Raw genomic sequence first — 17,118 nt, forward strand, 5'->3', positions numbered from 1 at the left:
AAAAGTCCCAGAGAAATGGAACTGGAAAGAAAATCCTCATCTAGGCAAGCAAAGCTAGGTAGGAAAATAAGACCTAACAAAACCAAGAAGGATTATGTGTAATTTGCAAATTAAGTCACCTGGCAATATTACAAGTCAGTAGAGTACTCAGATACTAAGTTCATTTAATTTGCAGTGGTCTTTGGGTCTCTGTGGCAACATGCATTTCATGCTGACTGGCAAACAATATTCTAAATGTTTGTAGTGTATAAAGCGTTCCGGTTAAAAGGCTCGAAGGCGTATGGGAGCCTGTTGTCTCATGATGAGATGAAGCTTGGTTCACGTGCTCAAAAGGAGCCCCGGAAAAATGTCTCTCCGGACGAGTGCATAAACGTGCTTTGAATCCTCCATGGAAAAGGCCGCAGACATTTTAAAAAAGTGTTGGAGCCTAGGAGTTACCTAGAAAGCAAGGCTCCAAGCTGGAGCGACAGTCTTAACCAGATCTCTGCAAGGTACACCAAACAGATCGGCAGGGGCCTGTCTTCATTACAGAGGGAAGTCATTTCACGTCCTTCTGAAGCACTACCACGCACACAGCTACCATGCCACCTAAAGGTAAGAAAAGGGTGACCTGTGCCTCATTTCCCCCTACGGTCTGGTCCCAAACCAGAAGACACGTTTGCATATCATTTCTGCCTGACTGATCATCCTCGTTTCCACGATGAAGGCAATGCAGCTCCGAAGAGCTGGTAATGTTTTGTTTACACGGAACGATCCCCGTGGGATCACTGACCAAATGCTTGCACGATCGTGTGAACAGAGGGCAAGTAAGAAAGCATTAGTTCAACTCCCTTGCTTCTGGTATGCACTGTTCAGAAAGGATACGTCTTCTCCTGGGCTTTAAATGCCACCGTAATACACCATGTCTTTTAATGAACAACGGCATCGAGCTAAATTATTCCTAGCACGGTATGATTAAGAAAGTTAATTGCAGAGATAATGGCTAGATTATTGAATCATATGAGCGTTCATTTCATCAGCTTTCACCGGAAATTTAGGGTGCGGTTTCCTGGCCGGTTTATGCTGATTTAAGGCTGCAGCGAGAGGAGCCATCATGCCATTCCCCACCCGTGTGCTCCCACAGCCCCCCCGCCGCGATTGAGAGCCCGGCAGCACGGTACCAGAACAACTGACCGCGCAGTTCAGCTCACACACACAGCTGCAGCACCGTGAGGGAGGGCAGAAACGCACCGCTGGGGATGGGGCTGCACTTCTGGCAAGCGCGATGAGTTCGAGCAACTTCAACAGAGAAGCAGCGAGAGCAGGGAAGAGTGCTGTCTGCAGGAGCAGTCAAAACACTTCTTGCTTTTCAGCTACCCACTTTGCAGCACAGCATCAGAAATGCTGCCTTTTACTCCGGTGTAAAAGGAGCGTCCACACACCTGGAAAGATAAGCTCTATTTCCATGGGCGGCTATGAAAAAAGCCTCTCAAATACACAGAGCTTACGCAACACATAACAAAATTAAAAATACAAATGATACACAGCAGCCAAAACCGGGAAAACTGAAAGCAAAAGTGCCACTCTGTTAGTGAGTGCGATGGAACAGAATCAAGCTGCACCCTAAAACAGCTGTAGGCGTACTTTCATTACAGAAGAACTCCCACCCTCACGTTTTGACACAATGCTGCATTTAATCAGGATATCCTTTGAAAGCAAGTCAATCTAAACACACTTGTGCTTATCGCTTAATACCTCGAGAGGTGATTCAGCTAGCAGAGCATCTGTGCAGCAGGAAACTCGATAAATGCTCCTCAGTAGGACCCTGCATGCCTCGCTGCTGGCCTCCCCCCACTGGGGGCCCAAGCAGATTAGCTTTCCTGACCATAGACCAAATCATACAAATAATCACTTGACAACTGGTAAGAGAATCACGGGAGTGATTTATATTTTGCTATTTTCATGTTTCTGATGTCAGATGATTCACATTTCCAATTATATCAGATGTTATTAGTAAGCCAGTTTGTTGAGTGAACATCAACCTCATAAGGAGGGATGCTTTTATTCGTACCAGGGACACATTTTTCCTAAGCATATAACTCAAAGAGGGTTAGAAACAGGTATCATTGAAGGAATTACACATAGGAAAACTTAGGATACACAAATGCTATCGCATATGTGTAATAAAAAAACCCCGAAGACTTGTGAGATAGAAACCCAGGTCTAATGACATGCATGTGTCTCTGAGAGGCTGAACATCATCTTGCAGAATCCAGAATCCTTTCTAAACCTGAAGATTTCATCTGGCAGTGGAGGGGCTGAATTTATGCTGCAAATGGATGTTCATCTGCTGTGTTTACTGTTGTTTCTGATTTTTTTCGTCTTACTAACCCACAAGAAAGTCACTATCCTCACTTAAAGAATATATGTGTACACAAAGGCCTGTCTTCAAAAGTCAACAGAAAATTATAGCTCATACCACTCATGATTTACTTCAAACTTAATCAGTTTAACTTGAATGCCATTTCCCTCCAAAAACAGTATTAGAGAGTTGAGTGCTTTGCCACAAAACAGTGAAATTTTTACAAGCTTTCTACAGAAGCCTCCTGATCAAAACACAAAAAGTTTCCTCTTTTATTAACTTAATGTATTCTCACTCTCACTAAATGCAGCAAGCTTTGGATCCAAAGTAGGCTCTGTATCCCACAGAAATAAATTAACCCGTGTATATTATTTCCACAACAGTTCCAATGAAGTGTAATTTTACTTTATTACTCTTCTTATTTTGAAGAGCATTTAACAACAAAAATACAAGTTGAACTATGAAAACTTATAACTCGTTTTTACTTTCAATTATTCATGGTACATAAGGCAATTTAACTTAACCATGCCTCTCAACAGCTTGTATCTTTATTCATCTAACAGCCTGGACATCCTGCAATCAAGTCCAATTCTCAGAAAGTACTTAGCATCTCCTAACAAAAGGACACACACCCCAAACCACCCCAAAAACACAGACCTTCCCAAAGTACCAGAGGCAGTATCCCACAAATCACAGCAGACTTAAACTTGCAGTTATCACCAAAAACCTGCATCATGCCTGAAACACCCGAAAAGATCCACTTAAGAAAATTTCTCAAGAAACACTCCATTGATTCACTTTTAATGGGTGCTTTGCCTTTGTCTTATTCACTGGCAAGCAAGTTTATTGGGGAAGTTCTGCTTTGCAATGTTACCTTTGTACAACTCAGGAACTACATTTGTTTTCATATACTATTTCTACTCAAAACAGAATCACATGTCACCAGCCGTAAGTTACCTCTAGTGTCAGTATTCCAAAGCACTACACACACTGATGCATAAACCTTTATCCATCCTCTCTCAACAGAATTAACAAATGCTACATAAAAATAATTAAAAAAAATGCGCAAAAGAAACCCATCGTACTAATTGAAAGATACTATGGAGACTATAGGAACCAGACATAGGAACTATAGGATATTAAGATTAGCTGGCAATTTCACAGCTTAAGAGAAACCAAAAATGTTCTATTCTAAAATGGATTAAATCAGAAAAATTACAAGTTACTCATAAATACATTCTACACATTGAAAAGGAGGACATTGTTGCTCCAGTGTCAGCACTCTTAACTTCCTTTTGGAGATTTCCAAAAAAACTAGTTTCAAAGCAAAATTGAAAAAGATGCCGATCATATCAAAATTACTCATATTTTTGAATGAATTTCTCTGAAAAGGTACTTCCCAGCACCATTTTCTTTCTGACTAATCAGCATTTACACAACAAGTGCTCTCATCAACCTGCCTCCCTGCGAAGGCTTACACTCCAACAGCGCTGAGAGATGTCAGAAAAGTTTCGGATAAGCTGCTTTGAGTCACCAGAAAGAGACGAGAAGGAAAAAAAAAAAAGTTCTGAAACAAAAATTAGAGTTCTTAGAGTTGAAGAACAGTTTGGCTTCTGCAAGTCACTGAGTTGCAGCGCGAACTTTAAGTTAATTATGTAAACACCTTGCATGAAGTTAGCACTGCCTTAAGTGGTAGTTTTCATGCATTTATGATAAATTACGACAAAAAAAATAGAGAGAGAAAGGAAAAAAGGAGAAGACTTCAGCTTTTAGCTCACAGAGCGCACGCTAAGCATTGCTTCCTGGGACAGGGAAATCTCTCACCACGGTCAGAAATGCACTTCAGCTCTGAGACAGCGATAAGTAAAGGCAGAAATGAGAGAAGAGCAGCGATCCCGAGGCGCAGGAGGCGGGCTGGCAGTGCTGGCAGCCGCCCCGTCGCTACCACCGGGTGCCCAGCAGCTCTCCGGGCGGCGCAGGGCAGGTCCCTCGGGGTGAAGGCAGGAAGAGACAAAAAAATTAAGCAGCGACAGTAGTTAAAATTAAATAACTACAGCAGTAATAAATAGCAGTGATAATAAAACGACGATAAATTAATGACAGCGAATTAATTAAAAGGGAAAGGCGCTCTGAGGGAAGCCACTCACCCCACAACGCAAACAGAAACGGAGGAAAAAAATCGCGAATTCAGGAACGGGGGAAGCAGAAAGTTACCCGCACACCGGCCGGCAGGGCCGCCCGCTTCCTCCTTCCTCCGCTACCTGCCGGGGCGGCCGGCGCCAATATCCCCACGGCCCGGCCCGGCCCGGCCCGGCCCCGCCGAGAGCCGGCCCCCGCCGCTCCCCGCTGCCCCCGCCGGGCCCGGGCCGCCTCCCCCGGCGGCGGGGACGGGGCGGGAAGAGGGCGAGGCCGGCACAGAGCCGCACCCCCCCGCCACCCCCTTACCCCTGAGGGACACCGCCCCTCGGGGCTCAGCCGCCCATGGCCCGGCCGGGGAGCGGGGAAGGGGGGCTGGGGGACGGGGACCGGGCAGGGTCGGGGGCTGGGGGCTGGGGACCGGGAACGGTACCGGGGGGGGGCGGCCGCGGCGGGCGGAGCAACACCTCCCCCTTTCTCCCCCTCCACCCCCTCACTGAGGGGAGCTCTCTGCAGGCCCAACGCGCCTGCGCGGAGCCGCCGGACACGCGCCCCGCGCGTCCACGATCGCGCGTCCGCGCCCCTCCGTGCCCGGCCTCGGAGTCGGCGCGCATGCGCGGTGCGTGCCCATCTGCCGCTGCCGACCCGTGTTGTGGGCTATGTTAAACGCGATAAAGCTGCCTCTGCGCTGAGCTTCCGAAGAAGTACGGCGGAGCAGGGGGTGTTTGTGTGTTAAAAACTGGTGTTATCAATAAAGTTGTGAAAAACCACCACACTCAGCCGGTCCAACGCACCACTGATGCCACCGTCGCCCACTAAGCCATGTCCCCCCTTCGCCATGTCCGACTTCTGACCGTTGGCGTGAGGGTGCTGAGGGAAGGGGAGAAGCCACTTCAGTGTGATGGGTGTCAGTGCTTCCCATGCGCCCAAAACACTGCACCTGTCATGGGGAAGCCACAAGTGTGGTGTTGAGTGTGTACATGTGGTGTTGAGTGTGTACATGTGAGGGCTACACCAGGCCCCGTGGTCACCACCTGGCAAGTGAGGGACTAAAGTCTACAAAGGGCGTCTTTATCACACAGCACACTGTGGCACTGGCTTCTGTGGCCCAATGCACAGAAGCATCTGAAAGTAAAAGCTAAAAGGCAGAGAAGACAAGGTAGGAGAGGGGAGCCTCGTGCAGGCTGGTGCCCCTGTAATGTGAATCCTCTCATGCAAAATGGGAAGAGGCTTGCGTTTGTATTTGTCCGGTGTCTAACACAATCATGGTGCATGACAGCATCCTTTACGGGAAACAATGGGATCTGTTAAATATTTGCATCTCCTGGAGTCACTCGGTGCAAGACTCAGCCTGTTACAGAGGCTCCAGATGACTGCAGTCCACAACCCTATCTCCTGTCAGGTGACGGCCATATACTGGGCGAGTGAACTGCAAACACTTCCTGACAAATGATACCTGTGTCCTGTCACCTGCCGGAGGGCGCCTGCGTTGACTGGGACAGGACGTCCTTTGAGCCCTGCTGTAGGTGGAATGACTGGAGAAGAAGCTGGTAGGTAGCAAGTTCACCAAGTATTCGACCCCACTCCTGCCTGCAACGAGGAGTACCTAGGAAAGTGAGTGCTTTGGGGTGGAATATACACACCAAAATGCGGGATTGGGTTTGGTTAAAGGATGTAGGTTGGGAGTCCTGTTAATCTAAAAACAGGGTGATTTTATTTAATTTGATGTTTATGAAGTGACAAGATGCTGCTTTTCCTCAGCTTGTTTCTGCTTTTTCTTCCCTCATAGTGGTATACCAATCTATCTTTTCTAGCACATCTGCTAGTGTGGCCAGCTGATATACTTTATGGGGGATTAACCTGACCTGAAAAAAATACATATTTTTAACTAGTTAAGTTGTTGACCTGGTTGGTTCTCTAATGCAAGTTGAAAAGTGTGTGTTTATGCTACTTTTCTAGTTTAGGGCAGGAGGCAGGAAAAGCCTCTTGTAGGGAGAGGGAAATTTGAATTCTCACATGAACCTCACAGGCTTTTGTGGTTTGAAAACACAGCCTTGTAAGTCCTTTAAACTCATCTGAATTCACTAACCTGGGAAAAGTTGCAATCTCAAGTGGAAATTGTGAGAAATTTGTGGTTTCATATGCTTTTCACCTTAGACTAGGTTTTGGGTAATGGCTTTATAATAAAAGCAAAACTGTGTAAGGTGCAAAATGCATTGAAATGACAAGGCATTGGCACAAACCAAAACCACCATGGTTTTCACTGTTTCGTTCTTCCCCGACTTAAACTTTCAATAGTATTGCTGCTTCAGAAAGCTTAATATTCATTATGTCAGGCTGCAAATACCTCGTAATCTTAAACTTTTAATTTTGTAGGTGCCTAAATATGGGGAAGTGGAATTAAAGTAGTTTTCTACAGCTCAGTGCAAATTAGGATTTGAGGTTATTGTCATTAGTGGAAGAAATTAGGATATGACCATATTTTTTATTTAATTGGTCAATTTTCAAGAACAATTCCTTGAAAACGGTAGATTTTGTTAATAATATAGGAGTGCTTAAAAGTTTGCTTTTCCTGTCCCCCATTAAATATCAGAACAAGACAAATCACAGTGATTAATAAACAAATAAATAAATAAACATCCCACCCAGCATAATGACTGATAAGGCAAGATTAGAAATACTTTGGTGAGTATGCATTTCAAGAAATGAATTTTATTCCTAACCACAGACTCAAGATCTATGGTATTTGAATCAGTCAGGATGACAAAAGAGCATGAGGAAAATAGATATAGCTGCTAATATATATTCTAATATATATTTATTAAAGGTATACATATAGGAATCTACTAGTATATACAGTATATTAGAACATATTAATATTTAAATATCAGACTATACTTACATTTTAAATATGTATTATAGATCAATAATTGTATATATGAGTATGAAATTATCATTTTTTTTAATCCTTCAAAAAATCTTTAAGTCAAGCTGTGAAAAATGCCTCACAGTTTAATCCCTTGGCACATATGTTTCTTATTACAAGTTGAATATACAATGTAATTTAAAATATTATGAGGGTTCTCCTATAATTTGTCTGTATACTATAAAAACAGAAATTCGTGTGTTCTGCCAATAATTATCTAGACTGTGCTGCCATTGAAGAATGCTTTATAATCAATTTCCAAGTGCAATTCACAAGGCAAATAGAAATTTGGATAGATTGTTATGACAGAAAAAGAAAATAAATCCTTTGTGATAAGGCCTGTGAGCTGGTTGTAACATGTGGGGTTGCAACACATGCGAGGAACAATAGAAAGAAGAAAAGTTTAAACAATACAGGGAAGGAGCAAAGGGGAGAAAGAGATGTAAAGGTGATGTGAGAGAAAGCATTTCTAAGAAGCAAAATTGGGCTTTGGAAGTTATATTCCTAATTTCTCTGGACTGCTTTTATTGTCTTTATACTGGTCCACTGATTTTACTCATTCTTTTCTTTTCTACTTGCTTCCCTGGCTAGTTGCATCCATTCCTTTTTCTTCTGTTCCAGTCCCTGTCAATCGCACTCTTCTTGATACCTGTCAAATTCATGTTTCTTGTAACTTCAGGGAAGTTGGTGGAGTTGTACCGTGTACAAGTAAGGTGGGAGTGATTGTGTTGAATGGATGTATTGTGTTTCAGCTGACTCTTTTATAAGGACACATAAACCAGACAATGGTCTTGTTTACTTTAAAGGGTTATATGGTGTAATTTAATTAAACAGAACTTCTAGCAACAACAGAAGGCTGTATGCACAGATGCAATTATAGGATTAGGGCCTGGGTGTGCAATAATTATCCTACTCAACATGCAAATATGATTAGACAGACAAAATCAGTCAATGTAATCTATTCTAAACAGCCTACATTTACCAGTTTTCAGCAGCACAGTCTTTTATGGAAAATTACTGTATTTGAGGTTATTTATATCAAGTTTAAAAAAAACCACAAACCTAGTAGTTACTTTATTTTCCTTATTCATATCTTAATAATATGGACAATTGGAATATCAATAATACTTACAACAGCCCCCCCAAACTGGTCTGTTTTTCTGCTTTGTAATTTTATATTTTCAAACTCATTGCAGGAATCTGTTTACGATTTAAGCTCACCTGTTTAAAAAGTTTTCTTTTATGGTACAGATTCTCAACACTTACAATATATTCTTCTTCTTTTATTTTTTTTTTCTGATTAGATCGGTTTTTAACATTTGCCAGAAAATCAATGCGTAGTCTTCAAGTCATTGTTCTCATATGCAATATCCAAGAACACAACATTCTGTGTAAACTGATTCAGTACCAAAACGAGACATAGAAATCTTGGTTCCAAATTGCCCTGTCTTCACTGGGTCTCATCTGGCATAATTACTTACATTTCTGTGTTTTAATTTACACGTCCATAAGTCGGAAATTGTGCTTATTATGAAATACAGAGGAATGAATGTTTCAGAATGTGCTTAATCCTTTCAGTGAGCAATTTAGCATCACCTTTGCTCTTTTCTTGCCATCTTAACTAGTAAAAAATTATGATTTTTCCCTAACATTTACTGTTAAGTCATTTTAAGCAATACATGTAGTTACTGCCAGTTGTCAGCTCTCGTAATTATCTTCTAAATTGTACTGTCATTACAGTAAGTCATTAGTTTACACATTTTTGCTACACTTACTTCTTATTTTTGCCATCCAGATATGTCAAGCGATTGCTGTATCAATCCTAGTTCATGGGAACAAACTCATTACCATATCATTTTAAGATTTTTTTTTTTGACATTAATTGCTAGTTGGCAGCTAAAAGATCTTCTAAACTATGTTTTATGTAATGGGAAAATAGCCTGTTCTCCATTTGACTTAGCTTCTATTTACTTGAAATAATTTGTTACATTGTTGACTTTCATGTAATTCTCCTATTAAGCCTTTGCAGTTCCTTGTAAAATAGTATCTGTACATACTCAGATGTGCTGTGTTTATACAAATACAATACAACTTGGGTTCTTCTTTGTTTAGTGTGCTGGGGAAGAAAAAAAAAATCATTTCTTACTCCAGCAGTACTTGACTAGGACAGTCATCTTTGCACTTCCCTGACAGTACAAGGACTTCTCTAGCAACTGTGGCTCAAGAAGGAATGGTCCTAATTAAACCTGGCAATTCACTGCGACTTGCCAGCTCCTCGTCTCTTCTGACTTAACTGCGTCTTAAAGTCATTCCACAAACTCGATTAAAAAAGGTAACCTCCTTCTCCACTTTTATGCTGGGGTCAGTCCTGTCGGCCAGAGTGGGGTCAGCAATTTCCAGTAGTGGGTGGGAGCAGACATCTGGAGAGAGCAGCTATGACCTTGAACCCACCAGCCTCTCTCTAACTTATTGTACACTGGTAAAGCTGAGGGCTCCTGGTACAGCCTCCACGCAAAACTGCCCACCACACTGCCGCTCGGCATTGCAGGTTGCACTTTGGTCTGCTGCTGGCTTTTGAAGAGAAGCTGGCTTTGGAGAGAAGCTGATCCACACACCATCCAAGTGAACTAATTCCTTTGGGGGAACCACTCGAAGTGTCAAATAGATATCGTGGTTTGCCGTTCCAGTTTCCAAGTCCTTCATGAAGAGGGCTGATGCAGTGCAGAAACTGGTGCAGAATCTTTGCAGGATTTTACTGACAGGAGAAAAGGGGAAAATGGTTTTGCCAGGCTACTAAAAACAGTTTTTATCAAAGTGCCAAGTTTAAGTCAAGCTAAAATGATTGTGTGTGGTCACAGTTGAAAAGCAAGGATTTTATTTTTGTGTTTTCTTGAGAAAGTTCTCAAATTTCTGTTTGACTGGTAAGTGTGAAGAATAAATAAAGTACATGTGCTATTGCAACAGGCACACATTAGGTTCCTGCTAAGGAATTTAATTAAAACTGCCTCACTACAAAGTCTAAAATACCCTCCCATGGTGAAAATGATCTTGTGGGTAGGACTTGACTGCCATTCAGTGTTTTGGTTCATATCCCGCTTTCCAATCAGGTTCGTTCTGGGACTGCAGTAAACCTGGGGAGCATTTGTGGACAAATAGAACAATTTAGTATTTGTGTATCTCATGGAATTGCTAACAGAATAAAGCAACTAAATCGTCGCTGATAGAAGCAATGTAGCTAACCTGTTAGATAAGTGAAGTGCATTGCAGTAATCAAGTCTTGGGCTGCTGAAATTTGTGGATGCTTTAGAGAGATCCAAGTCACAGAATGCAAAAGATCAGGCAAAGACAGTAAAGGACTTTGGTGGGTCTGGATGCCAAAGGTGCTAGGGAATGGTGCATGATATTTCTGCAATGGCAGAAAAGAAAATTTATTTGTGCTTGTTATTAACAAAGTTTACTTTAGTCTCTGATGCAAGATCTAGCAAGCTTGGAAATGTAAGACTACACTCCAAAATCAGCATTTCTTTGTGTTAATATGCAACTGGCTGGACCTACGAAATTCCACCTCCTAGTGAGATAAATTCTGTTCTTAAAGTAAATAGTGGGCAGGGGACAGTTCAGGGGGAACCCTTGGGACGTCACCCCAAATCCAGTTTTAAGCTCAGTGGGAGCCATTTGAATCATACAGGTCAGGAGAGAAAAGACAGGCTTAGACTGAGAGCACGACTTGTGGCTTCACCTCTGTACATAACTGGTTTTCCTTGCCAATAACACAGAACCGAACACTTCATGCCACACCTGAGACTCTCCTCGTCCTGCAAGAGGAAAAAAAAAAATAATTGGCTAGGATCCATCCAGTGAGTATGGAGAGACCTACTTAGTCATTTTCACTGCCTTCCTCCCAGGAATCAACAGGTGTGAATATTGGGTGTGTGTTTAATGAGTCATTGCTAATCAGGTGGCTGTTCTGTAGATGCATGTAAAACTGTGGCCTGCTCTCAATCAAACTCACAAAATGTGCCTGGAAATGCTCAGTGAATATTATCCAAAGTTTTTCCCCCAGACAGGCATGGTTTGATGTCATGATTTGCTTTTCATTTGAACAGTGCTTACGCTATTATGCAACTAACAAGAATGTCTTGATGCTCTCATAATTCTGGTAGCAGTAATGAAACTCTGAATGTTGAAAAGCATTTGGCCTAGGGTTTCTTAGTAGATTTGGTTGTTGACTGAAGATAAACTTTTTTTTTTTTTATCCCTATCTTAACAATTTTAGCCATCCACTTTTCAATACAGGGAATAATTTATTGTACTTACATCTTGACATTCTGTGACCTGGATTTCTGGTACAGGATCTATTCAGTTCAGTAAAGTTACAAACAAATTGTATGAAGATTTGTCACTCTCAGTGCAGAGAGCTGCCTCTCTCTTTAGAATACTGTTTTTCTCGAAGTCATGACATCAAAGTTTTCTCTTGTGTCAAGTTTTCTTTAACTGATGCCACTGCTGTGCCTAACAATGAAGAAATGATCACATCTTTTCCAGAAAGAAGCTTTTGTACTTTTATGCAGCAAGAGCACCACACGAGTATAATAGATTTGTTACCTCCTCCAGGTGCCTTTTTGTTACGGCTTGACATAACACGTGTATATTAGAGTTGTTACTACCTCCAGGTGCCTTTCTATTACGGCTTGACATAACAGTACCCTCTAGTGGTAAACGTCTATTTATTTATTTATTTATTTATAAATTATTTGGAAGTGCCAGGGAAACAGAACTTGCAAGGTGCCCTATTAGATGATAATTATTATACTGGCATATCATTACCATACAACAGCTTTTTTTCTCCATAAAAATTTTGCTTGACACTCTTTCAGTGTTACTGATGGGCTTAAAGTAGTAAGTTTTGTTAGAGGACCAAACTTCCAGTTAGTACAGCTCTAGTAAATTGAAACAAATCTTTGTTTTAGAGGTCTAGCAAGGTTACACATTCTACTTTTTTACTTCTCAAATATTCTAATTATATATTTCTGGTAGGTAACCTCCCATTTCAATTTTCTTACTACAAGATTCTTTTATGTCCGTGTTGTTCCCTTGCAGCCTTTGATCAGTCTTGAACAACATCACATTTATGACTCATTTGTTTTACATATGTTATTTGTTAGTTGGTTGTCTTTCAGGATGCTCCAACGTGATTTTAGAATTTACTCCCACATTATATTTCACAAACTACAATTCCAGCTGCATGGAATTTCTTTCACAACAGATGCAGAAACATTATCTCACATCAACTTTGTAAGTAACCAAATGTACCAATATGTGCATCACTGGGCGAGAAATCATCCATGGGAACATCTGCTCTGTGTTAGATTTCTGGACATCTGGAATAAGGAACGTCTGTAACTGTACAATGTTGCTTTTTACATGCAATATCTATGTACTACCTGCCTACGCTTAACTTTGTTCTGCAGCTATTTGGAATTATTTGGAACCAAAGAGTTCAGAGTTCACACTGACATTTACTTGTGTACGTTGATGAAGTGTGGATACAAATGGTTGCCTGTGGGTGTACAGAATTTCTGAGAGTATACTCATGGAGACATAACTTTCCACTTGCACTTTTATGGGTCTAAATATACTTTAGATTCTAGTCTTAGCAAGCTACCCAAAAACTATACACCAAATTGTACATAGGCTCTCCTGAATGACTTTACCCTAGCCCCTGTCTCCTCTGTTGAGCAAACCATCTATATTCCTGTCAGATTTAGTTGGCTACATCTACCTACATGAAAATGCAGTATTTTCATAAATCATTCTCTTCTGATTTATTTCAGTTACTGTTAGATGAACAAGAAAACTACAAAATAAGCATGAGAAATTTAAGGTTTTTTGTTTGTTTGTTTGTTTGTTTGTTTGTTTTTTGCCTTCTAGGTGCAACTAGGAAATAATACAAAAGATGTCCTCCCCTTCTTATTTAAAAAAAAATGCTTTTGCCAAATCTGTTGAAATAAAGTCTTACAAAGCTATGACCGAACAGAGAATGTGACAATCTGTCAGGGGGTAAGGTGATCGTGAGGGGCAGAAACTGTCCAACACAGATTTGGCACGACTTTTAGGAGAATGCCTTTCCATTCCCCTTGTTCCTCCTCAGACACTCAGTTTTCTCCCCCTTAGTTGTGAGAAACGATAAATCAACTCTCTGATTGTGCTTCTGTGGGTGAATCTTTTCATAGAGTGAAGTGCTCAGTGAGGGAAGTTAGAATCATTTAGGTTGGAAAAGACCTTTAAGACCATCAAGTCCAACACTACACGTCTACCACTAAACCATGTCCCTTAGTGCAATGTCCACAAACCTATTAAATACTTCCAGTGAGGGGGACTCTACCATCTCCCTGGGCAGCCCATTCCAACACCTAACCACCCTTTCCATGAAGAAGTTCTTCATGACATCCAATCTAAACCTTCCCTGGTGCAACTTGAGGCCATTTTCTTGTGTCCTATAATTTATCACCTGAGAAAAGAGACCATCTTGCTATAACCTCCTTTCAGGTAGCTGTAGCGAGTGATGAGGTCTCCCTTCGTCTTTCTTTCTCCAGACTAAACAACCGCAGTTCCCTCAGCCACTCCTCATATGTCTTGTATTCTGGTCCTTTCACCAGCTTCATTGCTCTTCTCTGAACGTTTTCCAGCACCTCGATGTCCTTCTTGTGAACACAATATTTGCGGTGTGGTCTCATCAGAACCAAGGTCAGGGGGACAATCACTTCCCTGGTCCTGCTGGCCACGCTCTCTCTGACACAAGCCAGGATGACATTGGCCTTCGTGGTCCACTGGGCACACTGCCGGCTTGCGTTCAGCTGACTGTCAATCAGCAGCCTGAGGTCTTTATCTGCTGGTTAGCTTTCCAGCCACTCTTCTCCAAGCATATATCACTGCATGGGGTTGCTGTGACCCAAGTGCAGCACCCAGTACTTAGCTGACACCCTGCTGAATGCCCGGTTGAATGTGGTTGGACTGGGCCCATCAATCGAACCTCTCCAGGTCCCTCTACAGGGCCTTCCTACTCTCAAGCAGATCAACACTCTCTGCCTGCTTTGTGTCATCTCCAAACTTACTGAGGGTGCACTCCATCCCCTCATCAATATCACTGATGGAGATATTAAACAAAACTGGCCTCAGTACTGAGACCACCAGCAGGATTGACCTCCATTCACAACCCTTCGGGCCTGGCCATCCAGCCAGATTTGTGCTGAGTGAACTGTACAGCTGTCCAAGCCACGAGCAACCAGCTTCTCCAGAGGAATGCTGTGGGAAACAATGACAAGTGACTTGCTAAAGTGCAAGGGAACAACATCCACAGCCTTTTGCTCATCCACTAAACAGGTCACCTTGTTATAGAAAGAGATGACTGGGCCTGATCACCTGGTTGTCCTGTATGTGCTGCATGATCATAGAATGGTTTGGGTTGGAAGGGACCTCAAAGACCACCCAGTTCCAACCCCCTGCCATGGGCAGGGACACCTACCACCAGACCAGGCTGCCCAAAGCCCCATTCAGCCCGGCCTTGAACACCTCCAGGGATGGGGCATCCACAGCTTCTCTGGGCAACCTGTTTCTGTGCCTCACCACCCTCTGAGTGAAGAATTTCTTCCCTACATCTTTCAGTTTTGAAGCCATGACTCCTTGTCCTATCCCTACACTCCCTGACAAAGAGTCCCTCCCTACCTTTCCTGTAGGCCCCTTTAGGTATGGAAAGGCTGCTGTAAGGTCTCCCTCGAGTCTTTTGTTCTCCGAGCTGAACAACCCCAACTCCCTCAGCCTGTCTTCATAGGAGAGGTGCTCCAGCTCTCTGATCATCCTTGTGGCCCTCCTCTGGAACTGCTCTAACAGGTCGTTATACTTGGTTCCATGTCCTTATACTGGGGGCCCCAGAGCTGAACACAACACTCCAAGTGGGGTCTCACGAGAGCTGAGCAGAGGGGGAGAATCACCTCCCACGACCTGGTGGACACACTGCTTTTGGTGCAGCCCAGGACACAGTTGGCTTTCTGGGCTGCCAGCACACGTTGATGGCTCATGTTGAGCTTCTCATCCACCAGCACCCTCAAGCCCTTCTCCTCAGGGCTGCTGTCAATCTGTTCTCCACCCGGCCTGTATTTGTGCTTGGGATTGCTCTGACCCAGGCGCAGCACCTTGCACTTGGCCCTGCTGAACTTCATGAGGTTCACATTGGTCCACCTCTCAAGCCTGTCCAGGTCCCTCTGATGGCATCCCTTCCCTCCAGTGATGGCAGTCAAGGTGATCTGCTCCATAATCTTCCCCGGCACCGAGGTTAGACTGAGAGGTCTGTAGTTCCCTGGGTCCTTCTCCCTGCACTTCCTGTAGATGGGCATCACATTTGCTAACTTCCAGTCAACTGGGACATCCCCTGGTAGCCAGGACTGCTGATAAATGATGGAAAGTGGCTTGGTGAGCACTTCCACTAGCTCCTTCAGTACCCTTGGGTGGATCTTATCTGGCCCCGTAGACCTGTGTGTGTTCAAGTGCTGTCGTAGGTTGCTAACCACTTCCCCTTGGATTATAAAGTACCTGTGAGAATGCAATCAAAAGGTGATCGTCATTTGTCAGTCATAATCTGTAAATCAGTTACCATTTAACCTGTTGTTAAATGGCTGCACTGTTGCTCTGCTCTTATAGGTACTTACCCTCTTGCTTGCCTTCTCATTAGGATGCACATAATTCAGGGCAGGGCTAGTGATCCACACTGTTTACTCAGCAGCAGGCTCAGTGGGACTCAGCCTTTACTATATCACAGGTAAATAGCTCATAAGACAGACTAGAGGAATGATCAGCCATTATCCTTTAGACTTGTATTTCTTCTTCTTCCAAAGAAGTATGAAGACCGAGAAACTTAGTCAAGCAGTTGCAGTAATCAGTCTCTTCTTCATATCCGGTAGCATTTCTTGGTGTTCTTTCTTCCTGAAAGCTCAGAGAAGGGAAATCTGGTGAGTACGTATGCTCCACTGTTTTTAAGCACAGACATCATTTGACAGACATCAAGAAGTGTTCAGATAATAAGCGTGATCTGTACCTCATTTCATATATTAATGTGTAGTGAAACACCAAGAGCCCTTTGTTGGCAGAAGGAAGAAAGTGTGTAGTATAAAGCAGTGGCTTACTGTATTCTGACAGATACAACTTGAATTCATGTAATGCTCTGGATGGCAGTCATTTGAGTCCCCCTTCTTGCTGGGCATTGCTTTAAGCACCAGAGCCCAGTTCTGCAAGACTTGCACAGGGACCCAAGGATTTAATTCAGGTTCTGTGAGATACTGGATCAAAGTTACAAAGAGTTCATTTATGAGCTTGGGGCACTCCACTAGAACCTCAAATGCATTTACAGGGCTACTTCTGGTTTCAAATTGTTTTCAGAGTTTTAATATAAGATAAGGTCAGTTGTAGTAATGATGAATTTTCTTATTTTTGAGAAGGCTTTAAGGGGCATTGTGTCAGAGCCAAGTTAGTTAGCTGTAAGTGCTTGCATTTTTATTGTAAAAGTGCCCAAGATATACTTGGTGTGTTTAAAAAGGAAACAAAAAGAAAAAAAAAAAAGCTAAAACAAAGGTAGCATAGAGTTGTAAACTAAGAGAACTAAGAGAGACAGAGACAAATTATTTCAGCTGGTTACTTGTGTCTTTTCTCTGTCTCTGTACTC

The 17,118-nt window shown here is 42.7% G+C and overlaps 1 protein-coding gene across 3 annotated transcripts in view; it reads right to left on the reverse strand.

Moving 5' to 3' along the window:
- PTBP3 (polypyrimidine tract binding protein 3) overlaps nucleotides 1-4,682 on the reverse strand; it is a 63,847-nt gene extending 59,165 nt beyond the window's left edge. The window contains exon 1 of one of the 3 annotated variants that reach the window (XM_035564546.2): nucleotides 4,556-4,682. The gene's annotated coding sequence lies outside the window, so the exon portion shown is untranslated. Of the gene's footprint in view, nucleotides 1-4,488 lie in introns of all 3 variants that reach the window. The other 2 variants (XM_035564548.2, XM_035564547.2) reach the window with 2 other exon arrangements.
- Between the last annotated feature and the right edge of the window lie 12,436 nt (nucleotides 4,683-17,118).

The sequence above is a fragment of the Cygnus atratus genome, chromosome Z (genome assembly GCF_013377495.2).
Source record: "Cygnus atratus isolate AKBS03 ecotype Queensland, Australia chromosome Z, CAtr_DNAZoo_HiC_assembly, whole genome shotgun sequence".
Lineage (NCBI taxonomy): Eukaryota > Metazoa > Chordata > Aves > Anseriformes > Anatidae > Cygnus > Cygnus atratus.